This window comes from Vanellus vanellus (genome assembly GCF_965231255.1).
Source record: "Vanellus vanellus genome assembly, chromosome: 18".
Taxonomy (NCBI): Eukaryota; Metazoa; Chordata; class Aves; order Charadriiformes; family Charadriidae; genus Vanellus; species Vanellus vanellus.
This window is the reverse complement of record NC_138923.1, coordinates 3,362,578-3,374,988: the sequence shown is the minus strand read 5'-3', so window position 1 is coordinate 3,374,988 and position 12,411 is coordinate 3,362,578. Positions and strand designations below refer to the sequence as shown.

General features: G+C 44.2%; 1 long non-coding RNA gene across 1 annotated transcript in view; it reads right to left on the bottom strand.

The window, feature by feature from the left end:
* The window catches only part of LOC309679301, a 76,377-nt gene extending 64,342 nt beyond the window's left edge, over window positions 1-12,035 (bottom strand). The window contains exons 1-2 of the long non-coding RNA XR_014269825.1: window positions 11,986-12,035; window positions 9,123-9,244 (exon numbers count right to left, since the gene is read on the bottom strand). This is a non-coding gene — a long non-coding RNA (uncharacterized lncRNA). The remainder of the gene's footprint in view (window positions 1-9,122; window positions 9,245-11,985) is intronic.
* Window positions 12,036-12,411: the final 376 nt, after the last annotated feature.

Genomic DNA, 12,411 nt, shown 5'->3' with positions numbered 1-12,411 from the left:
ATGATGTAGCATTCTTCTGAGGCCGTAACTCAATCCCAACAGTCTTGTGCAGCAGATTACCATAAGAAGTGTATCTCGAGTCATCATCACTTAATGCCTGGTGCGCTGAATGATGGTAAATATGAGGTTTAGGGGAGAGGAGTGGCGAATGCAGTATTTGGTATACAATAAAAGACCCTTCTGTGGGATATATACACATATATACACAGACATACATGTATTTTTGTGTATATTCCACTGAAATTCTGGGAAGCCCATCGGCAACAGCGGGTCTTTTCTACCACAAGGCACAGAATGTGTGTCCACTGTACACTAATGATAAAGTTCACAAGCAAAAAATTGCCTGCTGCAGCTCCATTGCAGGTGTGGCTCTCGATCCATTATCCATAGCACAAAAATATTTATTTTAGTCCAGTTAGAGCAAGCTTTTGCACCCCATTACACACACCAGCTTTTAGCACATTTAACACACTAGCACATTTTATATGACAGAAAGTAATATATCTGGCATTACTTGTTTTAAAGTGGTGCAGGCATATTAATACACACATCTACCCTAGTGGAAATTCTCTCTTTTTCCCTTTCCCCCCCCTTTCAGTGCTAATAATGTTTCTGTAACAGTCACCAGCAAATACAATAAGTATGCAGGGGCTGATTCTGACCCTGCTGAGTATCAGATATTCCTCCACAGAGGTCAATGGCATGAAGTCAGAGTAAAGCCACTTATGTCAGACAGAGGTCGAGCTTAAAGAGAAATATGTCAAACAGACTGAACCCAAGACGTGGATTCTCAGATTTTTCCAAATCATTCTAAATGACAGAAGTATTCTCAGAAATTTGTGTTTATTGAATTAGAAAATTTTCTTTAACATAAATCATTTCTGAAAATGATAGCATCAGCATCTTCAATTGAATAAGATGATGAAATCTGGTCACGTGAACAAGTGACCTTTCAGTCTGTCATCAAACTGAAAATATGTTTTGTTTTGGGTGGATGTGAAACTAAAACAGTTACAAGAAAAAATCCAAGCTGGAGAAAAAGGGTGAAATAGGCAGCTTATGCTAAATGAGTTCAAAAATATATGATTGCAGGTTTTGACCCTTGCATTTCTTAGGAAAGAAAAAAAAAAAGTAAGCACTTTTCAAAACAAAACCATCAAAAGAAAAAGTAACAGGTGGTTTGTTCTTTAATATGAAGTCTGATCAAAATATTTTAGTTCTTAGGAATTCTCTTCCTCCCTAATCTCTTTGATCCCCAAAAAACTAACACTAAATATAACCCGAATTCATAGAAAGGTTTGCCTACCTACCACTTCCTTTCTCCTTAAAAACTATGTATTGGTAAATAAGCATTAACTTTCTCTCCGTATACGTACAGAAGTAAATGTAAATCAAGCTATAAGGATCACAGCTCCAATCTTACCAACGTACACTTGTGCTGTGCTTAGTCCCGAGCACGTGGCTAAAGGGAGGAGTGTATGGGAGGAGTAAAATCTACATTGCTCAAATTAAAAGCAGATAAAATGTTTTACCTGTGTTTACCCTCAACTACATCGTCATAGGAGCAATCCCTCCAAATCAAGGAGCGCTTACGCTGACCATCTCCAGCACACGTATGTTGGCAAGATTAGGGTCTAGAGGTCTAAAGTTGAAGGTCACGTTCCCGAGTAGAACATAACCCAAGTGATGAAAAGGATGCTGCTGAGATGACTTTGGACATAACAGCTCAGTGAATATTAGGATGAGCAGTGGCGCTGCCAGGCTATACTGAACTGCAGCACAGAGCAGGTGGAATGGATTAAGGTATTCGCTTGCGATTTTCAACACAGATATTTCAGAATTTGGAAGGCATCTCCTTTTTCACCTCTGTATGATATAACTGACCACCCTCTGTTTTGTTTCATTAATCTCCTGAGTGGCCCATCATTTCAGATGAGAAATGAGGAGAAAATTCATTCTTTAGAAGAATCAGAAAAATGTCATGAATTTTTGCCCAGATCTGGGTATTAGACACCAGTATAGCATTTTGCTATTGTAAGGAATTTTATATAAGTGATTGTGTATTGTCTTGTGCTTCAGTACTGATGTGTGTCTTTACCAGCAGAACTGACTCAGCTTCTTGTTTCCAATGTTTATTTATGATAATAAAAAATGCAAGTTAACTAATGTGATAACTTCTGGTCCTGGTCCCTTTCCAAAAACACTAACCAAATACACACTTAAGAGTCACCAGCTAATACAGCCAGATAACGCTGATGGGTAAGAAACCTATTTTGTTGTGTGTTAACATGCAAACGATCGTTATTTTGTGCACGGTTGGAGGTCCCTCACCAGAGTGAACTCAGATTCTATAAGACCCCAGGGGAAAATCTGAGACTTGAATTTGAAAAGGCAAAAAACATAAAGGCTGAGCAGATTTTCTTTTTCAGTCCTTTTTCCTCTTTGCAGCGTGGGGAACAGCTGGTTCCCTCTTTGCGTTATATCTCAGTCTATTTTGAAGAAGAAAGTCCTACAGAAAAGCGGTGCTCATCAGAAACTACATCGTGGCTGTACTTTCAGACCGCTGAGTCAGGGAGCGATACTCCCTACTGAGCGCCCAAAGGAGACAGGATCCACGTTATCCCAGCCGCCTTTGAAAATCACCACCTGCCAAAAAAAGCCGGGTTTAACCTATCCGCACCCATACATAAGAGCACCTCGGCAGCTTGGGAACTGAATGTTTCCAACCGCTCAGCTCCGTGCTGCCAAGCACAATCCGGCTGGGAAATTTTGGCCAAATAGGGGTCAAAGTCTTGTTTGAAGGCAGAGGAGTTCTGGACACCTTTAGCCCTGTTCTAGCTTGAGCTTTGCTGTCCTTACGCTTTCAACATAACAGCAGCGTCCCCTGCATAGGTATTTCTTATCCTGAGTGGTGTTATCTTCAATTCCTCTGCTGCCAAGAACGCAAATGCTTTCTTTCCACTAGCGGAACTGAGAAACATCCTCCCATTGAGCATATTATTTCGTATTTCCAAAAATTCCTTTTGTTTCCCTGGCTCGAACTCAGAGCATCGTATTTAAATTGCTTTAGAAGAGGTTTCTGGTTAAGGGCTCTGCGCTCTGGCTTGAGGAAAGTTTTCACTTGAAAACTCTGATGGGTGACATATGTTTACCCTGTCTTCCATCCACTTGGAAATACCTAAGTTTTCTTAGCAGCCTCTGTAGATCAGCCAAAGGTTAATTAGACAGTAGGATTCAGACCGCTTTCTCCTCTAACACAAAAAAGATGTTTGGTTTGTTTTTTGTTGTTTTTGTTTTGTTTTTTTTTTAAATCCAATAGCTACCTCACACTTAAAAGAATCACAAAAATCAAATTATAATTTTATTATTATTATTTTCTGTTTTAACTTGACCCGAGCAGAATTCACCTGTTTTCTTGCCATTTTACTCTGTGCTTTGCACGTATAGGATAATAGCTTGAGTTAACAACTTCTTTGTGGTCTAAATGCACTGGCACATACAGTACCTCCACGCAAGCGTTGTGCTTCATTTTGCCTACCTTTAATCGTACAGAAGGTGTCTATTCTCAATAAATTTCTAGGCTCCCTCTCTAGCGAGATAGGGGGCACGTTTCCGAAAAGCTGCGCATCCTAGGGAAGGCGGGGATAACGGAGGTGCTTCTCTCCCAGGGCTGCGGAGGGATGCGTATAGTATTTTTCTAGCTACGTGCAAGTAAGATAATAGCAGCACTCGGAGAAAGTGATAGCTGCACTGCACTCACTTGCTCAGATGGTCGGATGAAGCTGCCCAGCTACTGACCGGGCAGAATCCCATGGGGTTTAGTGTAAACAAATGTATATGTGGACAAGAATCTTGAGGGAAGAGAACCACCTCATTTTCATAAAAAGAGGTTGGTGCTCCATGAAATTCATCCTGCAGAGTAGGACACTACCCACAAGAGCTCAACATTCCCTGCTGTCTTCTGTTGGCCAAGATGCCCAACCACTGCTGGATCTGCTACTTGCCAGCTTGATTCTTGCATGCAGACACCTTTTCCTTGTCCCTCTTGACTTGGGGACGAGTTCAAAGTTGCGGTTAATATGTCCGGCTTTTGGGAAGAGCTTTGAGTTCACTCTGGCAGGGCACGAAGACTGCCTCCTAAGCAACTCGCAGGATGGAGAGTAAACTGAGGTGAAGTAGAAGTGATCTGCACGCAGAGGAAGGTCCTATACTATAAAAATTTCAGCTCACAGGCAGGCAGCTGAAAAAGCGACGTGTTTTCTAACACACTCAGCATCTGTCAGACAGGTTCTCAAAGGAAATGAGGACTCCACAGTCAGGTTTGGTTTTGAGACCTGGTGCCAAAGCTAGGGATGATTCTCTTCAAAAGTGCAAAACCAGGAGCCAAGTCTGTCAACAGTGACAGTTCCTAACTCATTTTGCCTTATAAGTATTATTGCTAAATCCTTTGGAACAGTGCGAAAGACATTGCCTGAGAAGTTATAACCTGATTTATTAAGTTCCCTAAATCAGGAACATTTGGGGTTTTTTGCTGAATTATGAACTAAACTAGCTTTCCAGATGGCCTCATTCTTGCACAAATCAAGATATGTTCTGTCATTGATTGTAGAGTTTTATATTAAAACATCAAAAAGGCACTGAAAATGCTGCATATTTATTGGTACTGTACATATAGATGTCAATTTTATGTAAGAGGAATTGTAAAAATCACAATATAAACTTTAGATCTATTCTACTTAGCTATTTCTTTGAGAAAATAGCTTTGACAACGCCTTCTGACAATGCAGTCTATAAATAGTGCTTTAAAATGTGCTTTGTGTCTTAAAGCAAAAAATAAAAGCATTTCATTTGACTCATATTTATTCCTGAGTCTTTCTTTATTCTAATAAGCACCCACCAAGTGTCATACTTACAATGGAGAGGGCAGACATCTACTCGTGCCAAAGCGGTTGAAGTGTGCTGTGTATTACATCTTATACATGTTTTCTCAGATGTGTAGGGTTTTTTTTTTTATATATAAGCTATTAATCACATACAGAATACACATGCAGAAAATTATTAATCCCAACATTTCCAGAACAGTGAAATTAAGGCCTATTCATCTGAGGACAAGTTTCAGACATTTGCATGAGCCTTTATTTTAAGGGCTTTAGAGAATTTCACTCCAGTGCCATATGATTAAGTGCTGGGACTGTAATTTTCAATTCCACACAGATTTAATTTTTTTTTCTGTAGGTGTAGCTGAATCTCACCTTCATTTTTAAGTGTACCTATCTCTCACTGACACACAACACCACCACCACACCCCAAAACAAAAAAATATATAATCAGTGTATCCCAAAGATTATGTTCCTCGCTTCAAAACGAAAAACTTCCATTTAACTGATTTCTGCTCACCAATAAGATTGTCTAGTAAAACCTCACTGTATTTTGAGATTTCTTTAGGATTTCAGAACATTGGAGCAGAACAGCATATATGACTCAGAAATTAGGATTTTGTGTGGATTAACTAAACTCCTAATTCTCGCAATAGGATCCATTTGACCAACCCCATAGATTGCTTTTCCTGTAAGACCAGTGAAAGGAAAAAATAATCCTGTTCTCTACAGTAATGAATTTTGTCTGCTAAAATTACAGGGGTGGCTCTGACCTGCAGCATGCAGGTCAGGTGTTAGTCTGGCTTCTTCTAAAGCCTAACGGAGATGGGTCAACTCTCTCTTAGGGGCCACCTCCCTTTCTCTGTCAATTCCAGAGAGCTTAGAAACTTTCCGGGGCAGAAGAGGTTAAGCAGCAGCGATCACCCCCTGAACATCGTTTCTGAGCTGAACGAGCGCCCTTTTGGTTCAGCAGCTCTGGTTGTGGCCCCCAGAAAAGGCAGCTCAGCATTTCTCAGAATCAGAGCCTGAAGTTGGCTACTGCACCAGCCCACGTGGCGGTTCTCCTTCAGCAGTCAACATGACGGCAAAGTATCCAGCTTTCCCCCTTCTCTCCCTGCCTTATTTGATGAGAATAAACTCATTAATTAAATATGAGAGCACTGTTCTATATGCCAGCAAGGGAAGAGGTTCATCACTCCCTGCTGATGTTCCAGCCAGTTGATTACCATAAAGGCACACCAACATCTTCCCGAGTTTTGAGTCAATCTTTGACAGGATATAGAGGCACATTTTTGCATGCAGAGACCAAAGTGGAGGAGATCTATTAAGACATAATCGAGCAAACAGCTGCCAGGGCACAGTTATCTGTGAAATCACACAAAATAGATGTTTGCTCACTATACTTCCCTTCTCTCATCAGTGCCTGAAAGCCAAAGATGAAAAATGACATCCTTTCAAGGAGATGGTTAGCAGCAAGCGCTGCCCATGCCCTAGCCCTTTAGCAAGATGACTTCACTTTTTGAATAAAAGGAAGTGGGATATCTATATGCAAATCAGGGGAATCTCTAGAACGAAAACAAGGAGATATGAAACAACTTTCTGCTATAGCTGTGAGACTGTTCCTCTTTGCTACTGAATTACCTGGTGGGAAGGTAGGAAAGATATTACAGCATGTGGAAAACTCCAATATCTGTTTACAAATCTCTAGGTCCACGGAAACTAGACAGTCCCTCGGGCTCTTCTACCACTACCTTATGCATGGTGTCATCTCAACAGTTTACCTTCAGAGGTTATCCCTTTATACTTTTTTAAACAGAGATGGCAAGGTAAGGGGGATTGAAAAGGACCTTTTTGTTACCTATCGGCTGCAGCTAATTCTCACATGGGCTAAAAGCACAGGACTTGTCTCCTGCATACCAAAATATTACCAACCCTCTACAGTCATAAACTAGACTTCCATGCTTATTCATTAGGCACATTCTGTTAAGCAAATCTGCTGTTCCTTAAAGCCAGCTTCTAAATGACAATCCAAATTTCAAGAAGGCATTTATGCACCCATTCAAAGCCAAGTGAGTAACCACAAACCATTTTTTTGGCAAGTGTCACTTACTATGGGAGTGTTTTCTTGGCTCAACAGGGCACCATGAGGTCATGCTTTCAGGTTGTAATTGTAGCAATGACTACACAGTCCTTTAAAGAGGGTTTACTTTATTTATTCCTGTGGAAGGTTCTCAAGATGTAACTGAGTAGACCCCCACTATTTTTAGGGCAACTATGTTGGATAAAGAAGAGTGCTGCCACAAGAAATTTCATGTCATTTCTTCCCAATAAAAGTCTTACTGCATCATGGGGTGGATCTCCTAAGTGACAAAGCAAACTATCATGCTACACCAGCACCCGCTCTATACTTTCTGGAAAACCCCAGAGGAAGGCATGCGCGTTAGGAGCGTGGCTGCAGTGAGTCGGCTGTGACAGCGGTGCTGCCGATACCCTGCACAGGGGCAGCAGGGACCTGCACTCTGTTTTCCTGTCAGACCACCACACACGCAGAACAAGGGAAAGGGGACACCAGGCAGGTCCCCGGGCCAGCCCAAACCCAGCGGTTCTGAGCTACGGCATTTCTCCACCCTGCTTTTAAGCGTGTACATTGCCAGGATGCGAAGCTTCAAATGCCAAAACGAACTGTCTTGATTCCATAATGAATGGTTTTATGCCCATCTTCTGGTAGGCTAAGGAGCTAACGGATAACTTCCTACGTTGGGGCTGTGGCCCCTCAAGGTACTCTCTGCTCTCTACCCCCTCTACTATCCCTTCAGAAGAAACTGCATCCCCCAACTCCAAAGGGTCCCAACCTCACTCTGCTCCCACACAGGACACCTTTCACTTTTCAGTAGAGAACACAAATTTGACTGGTTTACCTTCATTGTACATTAAGGGTTGTCTAATGTCAGATGTGGAGGAAACAAATCAAGGCTCGTTCATTTAGGTTTATGTTTACACATCTTAGAAATCAGCAAAAGACTAACAACTTCAGCTCATGCTTCACAAGACACTCACCTAGTCCTCTCTGAAGGGCTCTGATAGCCTTTAGTGGTCTCAGAAATCACTGTCCCAGCAGCTGGGAATATCCCACCTTCAGTGGCTTTCCCCAGGTGGTGGGTAAGCAACTCTCTGCCACTCAGAAGCTAAAAAACCCCCAAGAATATCTTAATCTATTACAAGTCCAGTACTGGCAGTGGGCAGTGCACTTCGTTCACCTCAGGGCTCATCTCCAAAAACAACATTTTGGCAAAATAAGAAGTTGGTATGAGGAGATAACAGCTTCAATGGAAGTTCTTGGCAAGGTTTCTCCACTCAAAACCAAGGTTTGTTTCTGACATCCCTGGGGACAGACAGCATCCTCACAGTGCTGGTTCCTCTGGCACAAAAGTCCCTTCCCAAAAGTCCTAACCACATTTCAGAGAGGCTCTCAGAGCCCCCAACTCTCCCCCCAGGAGTTGTGCCACTAGAAAGGCATTCTTCTGAGCTGGAGCTTTCTACAAGACAAGAACTGCAGGAACCAAGAGCATTGCTGAGTCTACAGACAACTGGAAAGCACACGTCAGAGTAAGACTCAGGAGGGAACCATTTCACAGCCCCATCTCACCTCTCTCCTGGAGGCAGAGGGAGGAAGTGCCTGCCAAGGGAGCAGGCAGGAACCGTGGGGTGCTCTGACCAGGCTCCCAGAAGGTGCACACCACGTCTCCCTTTGCCAAGCAGTCCAGACAGAGCCCATGCCTCCCAATAGAGCTGTCTGGATTGATACAAGCCATGCGGTCAGTCAGTAACCCAGACAGAGCATTCTCCCAATAAATCAAAGACTGAAGACCCTTAAAGACATAAGGAATATCCTAAAATATCAGGCCAACCACCCATTGAGCGCAGTTTTTGAACAACAGTGGCAAAGATGCTGTTTGGGGAGAACATGGGGATGTTTCATTTCCCTCCTATCCTGTTGCATTTACACTCACAACCACCGTAGCAACAGTTTCAGAAGGTACATCCATACTTATTCCCTTTAGTATTGAACTCATGAGTAACAGGTCCATGAACAGACTGATAACTTCCTAAACTATTCAGTAGTATTTGTTCTTTCCGTTTCCTGTGGCAGATTCCTTAAATTCTTTGCCCAGTGCGTAAAAGCACTCTTACCTGCTTCAACCTGAAGATTAGAACAGCCCTTGAGCCTGGGGTTGTGGCACTCACCTGGAGCACTGGAGATGTCAGATCAGTCTAGTCTGGGACGGGTTCTCCTTTTTGGCCAAAGCTTTGGAATGTGACAGTTGCACGTCAGCATTCATGTTTCCAGTCGTTTATCATTCAGCAACCTGTACCACACGAAAGAAACCTCATCAGAAGCCACAATCACACCCTCTTTCCCTCGCATATAGATGCGGTGGCAACTTGTGTGTCTTCTTGGCTGCCAGACCGGTCCTGGAGCCACTGGAATTAGCATGGATGCTAATAACCCACAGAGCAGTTGGCTCACTGCACCACATGAGGCCATCCTCCAGCGAGCAGAGAGCGCCCTACCAGGGCCCTGCGTCAAAGGGGCTACGAGGACACCTTCCATCAAAGAGGTCACAAGTGAGCGATAGTGTCAGCTAGCTTCCAGACTCCCATAAAAAATTCACCTGAGCAAGTGTCATTTCTTTTTACCCTGCCATTGCCCTGTTTTCATATGTCATCAATTTCTGATCTGTGAGACAGAAAGAAAATAGAGCTCATGCAGGACATTGCCGGCTTGTCGCTATTTTCCCCGTTATGGGTTTTCCCATTTGGGTCTTCAGCAAAGCCAAGTATTTCTTATTTTCTTTCCCTGTTTGCTTTGGGACCGGCAGTCCCAGAGCTCGGCAGAACCAGGAACCCATCCTGCAGCTCTGAGAGCCGTGCTCGGGGCATTAGAGAGGAGCGTGGCAGAAGGCTGCTGTCTGCAGCTTCCCACACAGCTGGGATTTACAAGGAGTTCCAGAGATCACACCAATATGCTCAGGCAGTAGAATGACATCTCCTTGCACACCCTGTAGTCATCACTATTGATTAGTTATATGGATGGGGATCAGAGAAAGTTTTTGGCTGGAGGAGTAAAGCAGTAACTCAACTCAGCATCACACACAACAGGACACATCAGATAAGCATGAGCCTGAACTATTGCGTTACTTGAGTGCTTTTCACTTGGGTACTTAAAGGAGTCAGAACTGACTAAGTAGCTAAAAAAGAAAAAAATATAAATAAATATGACCATAAGCAGTCAGGTTCACTCAGCTGCCCTTACAACCACCCCAAATAACATATTATGCCTCAGTTTCCCTCCATACCTTCAGGGATCAGCACATCCAGACACCCGAGCCCCACTGCACTCCAAAGCACCTACTGCAGAGCCCTCTCCAGCCTGCAACCACCCACCCCCAACACAGCCACCCTCCTCTCCCACTCCCCCTTTTATCTTTCTCTCAATGCACCTACCTGCAGGAGCAGAGCAAGGTGGGGCTAATGAAGTCAATTAGGTCTCATTAACACCTTCTTGACCAAAGCAGGTGTTAGCCACCCTCTCAGCCCACCTGCATGTGCCACTGCCCTGGGAGGACTTCCCCAACTCAACACAGGCTCTGTCTGGTCTCTGTTCTGCACCCTCCTCTTCAGGAAAATACAACAGTCAGCAAAATCACACCAAAAGGCTTAATCACTGCCTTGGTGCTTTCCATAGTCTTCTGAGCTGTCTAAGATCCCTCTCCCCCACTGCATGAGCCCAGCCTCCAAGCCACCAGCAGATTCCCGTTCCCATCATTACTTTTCTGCCCACACATTTGCTCTGATTTGGATGCGGTGAGGAAGAACCTGCCACTAGTCTTCTGCACCCTCCTTGCAAACGATGCCCTGATCCCCATCCACAGATGTCAAAAGTCTCTACCTTCACAAGTGAGCTCCATGCTCCCAACAAGAATATTTACTGCCTACATCGGAGAACATATTACTTGTAATTTCCTCTTTTTTTCTCTGTCTTTACAACCTTCCCTTTGTGTATCCAAGGATCTAAAGCAGCACCCTGTAAAACAGCCAAACTGCAATGTCCTATACATGACAAATAGAATTAGTCATCAAGAACAACTTCCAAACACCACCATGTGCTCTGATGCAGTCACTCAAAATATTACTTGTTTTCTTAGGAATAACTGATGTATTCCCAGAAAATCAGGACCTTTTCTGGCTGTTTACTCAAAGGAGGTACTGATTTAACTAGATTCAGTCAGCCTACATCAAGAGAGTATCTGAGGCTCATTAATGTATTTATCCTCCTATCAATCCTATGAGATAGGGAAAGTCCGTTTTTGCAAATGGGGAACTATGGAGACTTTAAATGACTCGTCTGGAGTTGCACAGGAAATTTGTGGTGGGGGAAGAAAAGGGAATCAGATAGGTCTTTCAAGGTCTCCCACTTGTCCTCTTCCCTGTACCCTGGCACTCGGTGGGGGGGTGTTGGTCAGGGGACATTGAGAACCCCCGCCCGTGTAGCCAGTCTTGCAGACACCGTGGAGTTCCCCCTCCTACACAGGCTGAGTCAGTGGTGGACACTGCTGTCACCCTGCTCTGCAGCACGGGCTACACATCCACCCACCTCCAGCCACCGAAAAGCATCGCTTGGGCAAGAGGCGGGAGCCGAAGGGTGAAGGATCCTGGGAAAACCAAGCCCAGGCACAGAGCCTGGACCTTCACTTGGGTTCCCTCGTAGTCAATGTTGAAAAATAACAGAAGATTGGCGAGGAGAATTGTAAACACGCTTAAGTGACTCGCACTTGGGCTGCTGGACAACACGTGTATCGCACTAATTGTTGTTCAGCCCCGTGTGCTCGCAAGTAGAATATCAGCACTTAGATAACGTAAGTCCGGGGTGGACTCAGGGACACCTTATCTAGCGTACATGAGATCACTGGCTTGTTCTTGAAGAAGATCAAAGAGCAGTGGAAAACTACACCTGCTTGAACCCTTGAAAAGCAGGTGAGAACAGCGAGTGGGACCTCACATGCTTCTGCTAACGAGGACTTTCTCCCACTCCGCGGTGCCCGCATACCTTGCTCGCGTCCCTCTGCCCGGGCGTTGCTTTGGAGATTCCCTGATTTGCGAGGTATTGAGATGAAATTTGTTCTTTGTCTTTCATCCATGGTTTTGTGGTTGTTCCTGCATCCTGCCTGAGGCGGCTCATACAGTCAGTCATCAGCAGTGGAAACATGTTTGGAGATACGGAGTGGGAAATAGCCAGCCCAGCTTCCAGGCACCAGGAGGGGCTGGGACCAGTCAGCTGTGCGCCATGCATGGTCTTTAGACACCAAATCCCCTTGGGACTGCCCACTGTCACTGGAAAATTCTCTCTGCCGGTGGGAATATGCTGCACTCAGGAAAGCTGTCATGCATCTCCCTGTGCTCCTGCCCAGTGTCCGGCTGTCTCCACAGGGAAACTGGAGATGATGCTGGCAATATTCCTCTCTGGAGGAAGGAA